The sequence below is a fragment of the Camellia sinensis genome, chromosome 15, assembly GCF_055761805.1.
Source record: "Camellia sinensis isolate YWXY chromosome 15, ASM5576180v1, whole genome shotgun sequence".
NCBI lineage: Eukaryota > Viridiplantae > Streptophyta > Magnoliopsida > Ericales > Theaceae > Camellia > Camellia sinensis.
In genome coordinates, this window is record NC_138975.1 from 48,367,666 (window position 1) to 48,378,247 (window position 10,582).

At 36.7% G+C, this 10,582-nt stretch overlaps 1 long non-coding RNA gene across 2 annotated transcripts; it reads left to right on the plus strand.

Moving 5' to 3' along the window:
• The first annotated feature begins 4,474 nt into the window (after nucleotides 1–4,474).
• On the plus strand, nucleotides 4,475–9,931 carry LOC145813615 (uncharacterized). 2 transcript variants are annotated; one of them, XR_014356805.1, is made up of 5 exons: nucleotides 4,475–4,896; nucleotides 5,048–5,154; nucleotides 5,555–5,633; nucleotides 6,099–6,167; nucleotides 9,440–9,931. It is a non-coding gene; the product is annotated as an uncharacterized LOC145813615 (long non-coding RNA). The 2 variants fall into 2 exon arrangements; XR_014356806.1 differs by lacking the exon at nucleotides 6,099–6,167 and having other exon boundaries at nucleotides 9,440–9,929.
• The last annotated feature ends 651 nt before the right edge of the window (nucleotides 9,932–10,582 follow it).

Genomic DNA, 10,582 nt, shown 5'->3' on the forward strand with positions numbered 1-10,582 from the left:
CTCATTCTGAGGAGGAGACTTAGCCCTATCAGCATCCTTTGGTTTTCTGACCAAAGTCTCATCCTCTTCCTCATCGGCATCCTCAGACTCAGATTCAGATTCTCCTCCAGGTTGACTTGATGGAGGAGGAGGGGGGAACGGCAAAGGAATAGCATCGGCATTGCAGAAGGGTGAGTCAGCAGGAAGATCAAGTTTCTTTATCAGGGACATCCAACCAAGGGAGAAGCCCTTGTTGCATGCCTGCCTGACCTGAAGTTTATACTCCTCAGTAACGTCGGCCATACCCTGGGCGTAGGCCTTTTCGTCGGCCGCCTTGATTTCGGCATCTTTAGTAGATAAAGCACCTTGAAGTTCCTTTTCCGCTTGGGCCTTTTTATCCTCGGCCTCTTTCTTCTCGGCTTCGGCGACCTTCTTAATTGCCTCGGCAGATTCAGCTTTTTCCTCGGCTAGACTTTGGGCCTTGGTGGCGGCCTCAGCTTGGTCCTCCAATTTTTTCATCTTTGATTCAAGAGATTTGTTTTCCTTTTTCAGGGCAGAAACCTCCCTCTTCATGTCGGCGAACCTCTCCCTTGTTTCAAAAGCTTGCATGGAGAGGGAGTGGGCATGTTGGATGGCCTGAAAGAACACAAGGCACAAATTGTTACAAAATTTTACAAATTAAGAGAGAAAACAGATTTCAACACAAAGGCACTTACTTGGACAGAGTGTTGCAGCATAAAGGCATAGTTCTCATACTCACTCATCTTGGCATTTCGCTCAAGATCGCCTGGGAGGAGTAGAGCAGTACTTAGGGCCACGCCGACGTTTATGTCATCAACACTGTCGCTGGCTAGGACTGGCTTATCTTCTAGAGTAATCTCTGGTCTCCAAGGGACTTTTGGTATTCTGGAACCCGAGGTCGTCGCAGACGATGACCTCAGCTTCTTTGATTGGGTGGATTCTGATAGCTTGGCCTCAGCAGACCTTTTTGTAGAAGTAGAAGCAGTTTTTTTATTCTCAGCCAATTGTGAGATGGGCAGAGCATCCTCAGCCTCAATCTCAGCGGCTTTGGCCTTGGGCTGAGCCTTTTTAATTCTCTTCGGCTTTGGTGGGGCATGGATTGAGCTGGAACAGCATCAACGTCGGCAGGTAGGTCTGTTAAGAGATCAACAGCGACAGGCTTCGGGCGACCCATCTCAGCAGTCTTGACAAGACGTCGCCGACGTTTTCTTTCTGGTATTGGGATTAAGAATGGGGCTGAAGTAGATGGCAGATCAGCTGGGTCAGAAGTGGATCCTTGATCTGTTCATAATGAAGAGGCGGTTTGAGTTGTGGCAGTAGGAGGAGAAAGGCTTTTCTTCTTTCGTTTGGAAACGTCGGGCAAAGTCGACTTGTACGTCGGAATAAAGTTCAGTACCAGTGGGGCCTTGCGCTTTTGGATTGGCAGATCTAGGAGCTTCTTTAAGTCTCTGCTGGGAACGTAGGATTGACGAAAGTTTTTTGGTAACTTACGAACGTCTGCAAGAAGAGATAAACATTAGAAACAGATAAAATATTGAAGACTTGAATAGAAACAACTAAAGTATTGACATTGGGCTCTTACCCTTGCCCTCTTTAATAGTTCAGGGAAGAGGGTAGAGATGGGCGTCCTCGTCAGGGCCAAACTCCCAATTTCCCGAAGCAATAACGTAGTCATCTCCAGCCCCCTTGTTAAAGTCTGGGAGGTCAGCTACTATTTTGTATTCTGTCGACCTCGGCTTAAGATAATAAACGAAGCTTTTTTCTTTCAGGCTAAGGGGGCACATGGTATAACAGAACTGAATGTCGGCCAGGGTAATCCTAGCGTTCTCCTGCCTAGCTAAAGCTATGATGCCATTAATCACTCGATAAGAGTTTATGGCGAGTTGCATAGGGTTCAACTTGTAAAAGTGAAGAATTTCGCGAAAGAGAATGTTAAGTGGGAGCCGGAGTCCGCACTCAGTAAAAGCTACTATAGGAAAGGGCATTGAATCATCTGTGGGCATGATAGAGTCATTATCTTCAGCTAGCTTCAGATGGACATTGGCAGGAATAGAGAACTCCTGCCTAAAGTACTCGAGTTTGGTCGAGGTATCTACCCTATGTCTCCACATACCCATAACGTCGGCCTAAAAACAGAGGGCTAGGTCTCAGAAAGAAGGTATTCTTAAAGGGTTATTGGAACCTCGGCAAAACCTAGGAAAGTATTGGTACGACTTGTTTCAGTTTTCCCTAAATTCAAGGTTCTACAAACAAATCCCAAACCTAAGAAATATGAAGATGAAGATCAAAGGCACAGATCTGGAAAGGAAAAACAGAAAACAAGAAACAAAGAATGACGTTTCAGAAACGAAGAACAGATGTATGGTTCTCAAAAGCGAAAGAAATACAGAAGTAAAAGGTCAAGAACAGTGGCAAGAAAAATATTAAAACAGTGCAAGTGTTCAAGATATAAGTAAAATCATGGAAAAGACGCATCCAGATGAATAGTTCAGCAAATCAAAGGTTTGAACAAGCGCAATAATGGCAGTAAGTAAACGAAAGCACATAAAAGAAATTGGGAATAAGAGGAACAGAGGCTTACCAGAACAAATGAAGCCGGAATAAAAGGTCGCCGAGGTAAGGCAACGGTTGCAGACACGACGGAACGGCGAAAACTTCAAAGGGAGAATGAAGACGGTTGCAGAGCTTGGAGCTAGAGCAATGGCAGATTTGAGAAAGTTTAAGAGAGAGAGAAAGCCAGAAAATCGAAAACAAAAGTAAAGAGACGAAAAGAAAGGGGGAAAAGTTTTGTAAAAAAAAAAAAACTTGAAATGGCGGCAAAAGCAGGGCATTTATTACGCCTGGAGCAACGCACACGTCAGACGGCGCAGATGGGTGAAATACAGTTTTCAGGCGCGTCACAGACACGGGCCAATGAGGATAAAGCACATGAAGAGAACGGTTGAGAAAAGGTGCATGACAGCTCATGCGTGTGGATGAGTTCGTTTGAGTGCTTGTTCTTTGATGAAGGCATGTCGGCCTAAAATGAATGATCTCGGCCGAAGAGTTCTCACGCCGAGGTACGGGAAGAAAATAAAGATATAGGTTCCATCACCTCAGAATGCCGAGATAATAGAACCTAAGGGGCAGTTGTGGGGATGTATTTTCTGAATACCAACACGTGGCATGGTGATGCAGACGTGTCAGCCGAGGTGCCACGTGTCCTGGTAGTTATGCCGAGGTTACATAGGCAAGGCCGAGGTGATCTCCGAAGATATCGGAATCCGAGATAAGCGGATAAGGGACAAGAGTCCTAGAGTAAAGAGAAGACTTTGCTAAGATAAGGATAAAGCTCTTAGGGAGTTTATCTTTATCTTTTGAAGAATCCAAAGTAAGTACTAAATTGGAGTCTATAGAAGTCAGGCTTCTAGTAGGACTTGGATTGAGTAAACTATAAAAGAGAGGCACCCCCGTGGGTCTAAGGTACGCAGTTTTATACTCAAGCTTGTGAGTTTAGCACTTGATTATCTTTGAGAGATATACTAACTTGATCGTCGGAGTGCCCCCGGGTGGAAGAGCCACCGCCGGAGCCTTTTCTTTCTGTTGCAGGTTCACTAAAGCCATCTATTCTGCCAGTGCTCTCCAGCTGATTACTAAGCAGGCAGTGTGGTCAGAAAATTACCCATACATTTATTTTTTAAAAAATTTAAGATAAATTATATTTTTTGAGATTTACTTAAGATATGAATTGTACTTTGTGATTTTAGAAATTATATTCCGCCCTTTGAAATTTTTAATTTTATAACAAATTACTCTTTTTATTAATAAATCATCAAATCAATTAACAATTTTTAATGATATTAGAAATTTATTTTAATTAATAATTCAAGTAATTTTATTATTGTATAAAAAAATAATTAGAAATTTCATTTTTTTATTTATGTTGTTAAATAAAAAAATTCAACAAAGGAATATTTATAATTTTTCAAACTAAAAAAAACAATTTATATTTTAAGTAAATCTCAATTGATTTATTTGTAATTTACCTGTCACCCAAAGTCTCAAATTTGAATTCCAGTTAGGTTGGTTGGTCATTGTGAGATTAAGTGAATGAAAAAAACATAATATTGTGAGTTTTAAATATTTTTTATATAAAATAACTACATTGAGGAAAATTATATGGATAAGTCTGGCAACCCGGACTTACAGTCCCTGAATTTATTCAGAATGTTGATGTGTGACTGAGATTGAATTTGTGTAGTGTGGGATCTCTGTATATAATAAATTTGAACCACTAAATAATAATTTTAGATAATTTTTGAGTGATTAAGTCAAAACTTGTAATATTACTAAAATTATATATACACTACTAGAAATATGATTTTTTGCGTTTATTTTTTTGCGACAGATGGTTTAGTGGTCGCAAAAAATCACTTTTACATTAAAAAAAGAAGACCCGCGTTGTTAAAAAACTATCTCCCCTTTTTCACTTATTTCCCAAATCTCTCTGTATGAACTCTCTCTCTCTCAAAATCTCTCTCGCTCGACTCTCTTTTGACTCTCCACCCTCTCTCGCTCGAATCTGACTGGCCACAGTCAAAGCTCTTCAAATGCATCGCCATTCTCACACTCTTCGGAGCTTCCAAAGCAAATTAATCAACCACAACACATTGTAGCGATCTTCTTCTTCTTCATCTCTCTCTCTTTCTTCAATCGCCGGAGCTTCCACGGCTGCTTATTCCGCTGTCGGATCAATCTTCGTCGCCTTCAAATCCGTCGAAATTTCTGCTCATTCTAGCAATTTGAAACTCTCTAATTTCCGACATTGCTCTCCGATTTCAAGCCGAGTCGGATCTATTTAGCTCTGACATAGCCTTAACTCGCATTGCGGATCCCGAAGCTCCTTTGCTTCGTCTGGTAATCATCACTCTATGTTCTGTTTAATGATATCACTAAATGAATTGAATCAAATCAGTTAATTTAATCTATCACCCCTGCTTCTCTCTCTATCTGACTTAGGAAATCTAGGTTTTCAATTTACTCTCTCTCTCTCTGTGTGTGTGTGTAGGTATTCGTTCTCTTTGTTTTGGCAAATCCTCTGATCACTGGTCGAAGCTCTCCTTTGGATCACAAGCTTCGAAGTTTGCAAAAAATGTGAGGGATTCACAGCTTCAGGTGCGTCTCTTTCGTTCTTTTTCTTTACATTATTTAGCTTTCTTGTGATATTATTGTGTTTGGTTGCCGAGAAAATGTTGGAAAACGATCTCTTCTTCACATCCACTGAAGCCAAGTATTTTTCGTGAGGTTCAAATTTTAATTTTCTCGCATTTTATAAAACACAGGACAGTCAGTTAACGGTCCTCCGCCGGACTTGTTGACAGTAATTTGGAAGCTCCTTACTGGAAACACTTCATTGCTTGAATTGTTCAAATTACTTCTCTCTGCAAAATTGTTGAATATGATGTTCATTTCATGGCTGCTACATGTGCTTTGAATATCAATCAGACATGTTCTATTTAGGAAAGAAAAAATTCTAGATCTAATATTTTTTTAACTCTCGTTTCTGTCATTACAGGTCAAGCCCAAACCTAACTCAGCTAGCGTATAAGGACTTCTGAGAGACTTAATGTTGACAGTTATTTCATTGATTTAAGGTTAGACAACGACCTCAATGCCTTCATTTCAAACTAATCGATGGGTGTTTTCTCACTATCTATAACTGAGTTGTAGGATTTTAAATTAGTTTTAGCATGATTGGATTGATTGATTGTGATTAAATTAGTTTTGTGAGCAAGCATTGTTAGGATAGACGTTCTCACTTAGAAGCGTGCTTATGAGATAAGCCATGGGGCACTAATGTTAGTTTTCAAGTCCAAGTTTGATGAAAACTTTCAAAGTTCATGGCTGCTCTAAGATTTCAAGATAAACTATGCTCCTTAGTGTTTTTTACCTAACATTTTTAAGAGAAAATTTTCAAATCCAAGCAGTTTAAAACTTATATTTCAAATCTATGTTCTATTTTACGAAGTCGTGTTTTCAAAATGCGACTGTAACTTCGAAATCTTGTTTGAAAACATAACTTGGGGGGTTTTGGGGATTGACTTGTTCAAAGTGTTTAGTTTCAGCACTGTGTCGAATGGGAAATGTGGCAATGCTTGGCTTGAACCAGAGGTCGTTGCTGCATAAATGTATGTGTTTTTGGCACCTGAGTAGTCTTGATTTATCACTGGGAAATCGGATGCTTTTTTCCATTCATTCAATGACTTCACTGAACATTCTTGGCATTCACCATTTGCATCCAAGTTTATTGACACCTGCATTAATGTAGACAAATCTAGCTTATACTCTAATCAACTTAAACCCTCTTTAATTTCTTGGCAATAGATGCAAAGGCCCAAAAATTAGATGACCTTTTGTGATAAATCTTGGGAAAATTCTAAATGTACTGAATTTGATCATGCAACCTAACACAATTATCTCACTGAATCGAATCGGATTCTGTGCATGTAGAAGAATGATAAATTTTGTGGGCACATGATTTTGTGTCCTTAAATCCCTTGATTCTTCTGTCTCAATCCACTTTCAACTATTAAATCAGGTGTTTGAGATTTATGTATATTGAAATTATATAATTCAATACCTCACAATCTTAACCACATATGGTGACATTCAATGACAAAATTTGATTTTGAAATGAAACCCACTAAAACAACATACTAGCCTTATAGTTTGTAAAATAAGTTTTGCAAATTTCATCTGTATGTATCAGTTTATGTACTCATAGAAAAATATCTAGAAATGTTTCAAAACATGGAATGTGTAATCCGTACCAAATCAAGTTTATATTATAAATTTAATTCTGAAAACTTTTTAAAATTAAAAGAATCAAATTGCTTTGAGTTGACGTGGTGAGTGAGAGAGAGAACCTGAACAAGGTGAGGCAATAAGTTCTCTGCTTTTCGATTCATCATGGAAGGGTCTAGTTTACCACTCTGCCAATCATATCTTGTTGCGACACAAACAAAAAAATTATTCTAACATTACCAAAGACGCTAATAAATGTAGTTTGGGACAAAATAATTTGCTGTCAAAAAATTTTTATTTGGGACAATTATTCATAAATCTCTCTTCATCTACTTATATTCTACTTAGTTTAAAATATTTTTTTATGTTTCAATAAGTTTTATGGGTGATATAATTACCAAAATACCCTTAATAATATTCGCATTAATGGTGAATGTTTCATGATATGAATATTCACACTGTTAAATATGAATGTTCACATCAAATCTTTAAAAAAATATATATGAATGTTTACATTATCAAGTTGCTAAACATTCAAAAAAAATTTGTAAAGATAAAATTGTCTATAATATACCTTAAATATGATAATTAAGATTTGTTTAATCAAATATCCAAATGATAGGACTTATTGCAATATAAGAATATGTTATGAATTAATTGAGATACAAGTATTTGAAAAAGGGTTTTCTAATAAATCCTCCTATTTATTTTTGAGGCAACAATTTTTCTCCCAAAAGTATAGTAATCGTTTGTCCATTTTTAACCTATTCGAGAGCTAATAACCATGCAGATTTCTAGTCAAAGTGATGCATTTAAACTCTTACTTATGCAAATTTTTAAAAGGGGAAAGAGACAAGTGGCCTATTATGCATTTAAACTCTTACTTATGCATTTACTCTTACTTATGTAACTTGGAGTTGTTTTTTTAATGTCATGAGGAAAGAGACAAGTGGCCTATTATGAAATATGTTAGCTGTTTCAGATCCTTCCAATTTAGATTAATTTTTAAATTTTATTTTTTATTTTTTTAATGTTCATTGTTTTGTTAATTAGCTAGAAGGTTTAAGAAATGAATGTGGATGCTATTATTTGAAAGCTAATATCCATGCAGATTATCTTTAGAGTGAGTGACCTAATTCTGGGAAGTTGTATTAACAATTGTACTAGAAAGCAACACCAAACTGCCTTTTTCTTTCTTTTTTTTTGCTGTGTATGAAGTTCTTGAAGGATATCACTATATTTCCCCATGCATGTATTTATGATATTTGCTGTGTATGAAGAGAATGTATGCAGCACAAATACTTAATTTTTCATGCCCTACGCGAAAGAACAGGTACATTATGTCATTTATTAATTATATGGCTTCAAATGATTAAGAACCTAGCTATCCACCAACTTGATATTGAATGAAACACATGAATTTCTAGAACATTATAAAACCAATATAGAAAAAGTAGAAGCATCAGTTTTTATTGAACTACCAATTAGATTACCCAGATATAACACCTCTACTGCAATGAAGAGCGCAGAACTATATATATAAACATGTGCTGGAATAAACAAAGTTACAGGTCCCATGTTCACTCAATAAACACCTCTACTGCAATGAAGAGCGCAGAACTATATATATAAACATGTGCTGGAACTATATATATAAACATGTGCTTTTGGTATTCCTTGTGCAATGTTTAACTGAATTCTCTCTAATCATGATGAGGCTGGTTCTGTTTCTGGGGCTGGGGCTGGGACAATCACAGTACAAAGGAATGTCGGAACTATATATATAAACATGTGCTGGAACTATATATATAAACTGTGATTTTCTCTCTAAACTGTGAACTATATATATAAACATGTGCTGGAACTATATATATAAACTGTGATTTTTCTATACATATTATGCGTATATACTGTGATTTTCTCTCTAATCATGTGCTGGAACTATATATATAAACATGTCCTATCTTTGATTTTCTTTTATGGACTGCACTGCCCTTCAATCAATACTGTACAATCACAGTACAAAGGAATGTCGCAGGTTTTCCTCTGACAACAGAAATAATCAGAATAGCTTATAGATATGCCATTAACTCTGTCTGGCAACATGTTTAAATCCACATGTATCAGCAGAAATACATTGAATTTGATAGTGGATTTTGAATTTTTAATTTGGATATCAAAATTGTTTTGAGGATTTGAAATTCAAGAGTAGTGAACAAATGGTGCTAGTATTCCAGTCCTTCCATCTGATGTTTCTTAGTAATTTAATTAACTGTATGACTTATCAAATGGTGGGCCTTATATTATATTTGGTGCTGGTATGATGAGATTAGGATGTTATTGTAATCACTAGGCATCTTCCAATAGCTGCCTTTTGTAGACCCTAGTGCTTCCCAGCTGCTTTCTCTAGACCTTGATAAGTGGAGTTTTGGGCTCCTTTTTGATGTCTTGCCTAGAAAAATTACTAGGATTCTTCCCCTATAAAAACCATGTACTTTACCCCTAAGGTTTTTTTTTATGCATTTCAACATTTCGAAAGTGATTTTTTACGTTACGGGCATTTTATGTACTACTTCAAATATATATGTACCTGATGGAAGAATTTTGTGCACGGGTAATTTTAACTAATTTGATTATTCGGATTGCATCTTTGCAGGTGGTTGCAGGTATGACCGGTAAAAAACAAGGGTAGTATGGATATTAGAAGTAAGCAATGATTTGTCTTATCCTGCCTCCATTCCCCTTCCCCTCTTACTCTGATTAGAGATTGGAATAAGATTTTTTTATCATGTGAGAACAAAGAATTATTGTTGCTACTGGTTATTCACCTTTATTTTTGCTTGTGGATTTTGATGCTGTTAAAACATGTGGTTTCTCATGCTATCAATCGGAATTGGATGAGCTCCATAAGAAGCTTAGTTCTGCATGTTTGGTTGTCTTTACTTGATTGCATTTTTATGTCTTCTCACAATGATGTTCCCAGTCCTTGAAAGGCCTCGTGTTAGATCTTAAACCTTTAGTTCATCATTTGGGCTTTGAAATGCTTGTGCTTCATTGACACGCCTTTTATAAGTTCTATTAGTAGTATTGTATACTGGAAGTGTTTTGACAGATATTACCCCAACTGGAATATGATGAAAAAAAGTTTCACATATTAAAAGTAATTGTTTAATTGTGACATTTTTTGTTTTTATTTTGTTCAAGCTTTAATATTTGAAGAAAATAGGAAGAATATCTAGAGGTTAGCTGTGGGTTTGATTTGTCTAATTTGTTTGATAAACAGCTGGATAGGTAAAAGGGCTTTAATGTTTCACAATTTGTTTATTTATTTATTTATTTTTATTTTTATTTTTAATTTTTTGCAACGGTAACAAGATGGTCGCCAAAGATCATGTTAGTATTTTTCTTTGTTTTTTGCGACGGCAAAATAGGGGTCGCCATAAGTAGTTTAGGTGGTCGCAAATAATTTGCGACCGTTGTTTTGCCGTCGCAAAAAGTATTTGCCACCCCCATATTCGCGACCCCCATTTGCCGTCGCATGGGCCGTCGCAAAAAGTCTTTTGCGACTGTTTTTTATTATTTGCGACGGTTTATGGCGGTCGCAAAAAGTATTTTTTTTAGTAGTGATATATGTATATATATAACAAGTCATGATTACTGAAAAACTTTTATAGTATCACCACCAGATTATAGATTCAAGTCTTATGGAAGAAAATTTAATATTTTTTGTGATATTTATTTATCTTCTATAATGAGAGTTGTATATAGTTTGAGCTATTTGTTGTTGCAGTGGTTGGAT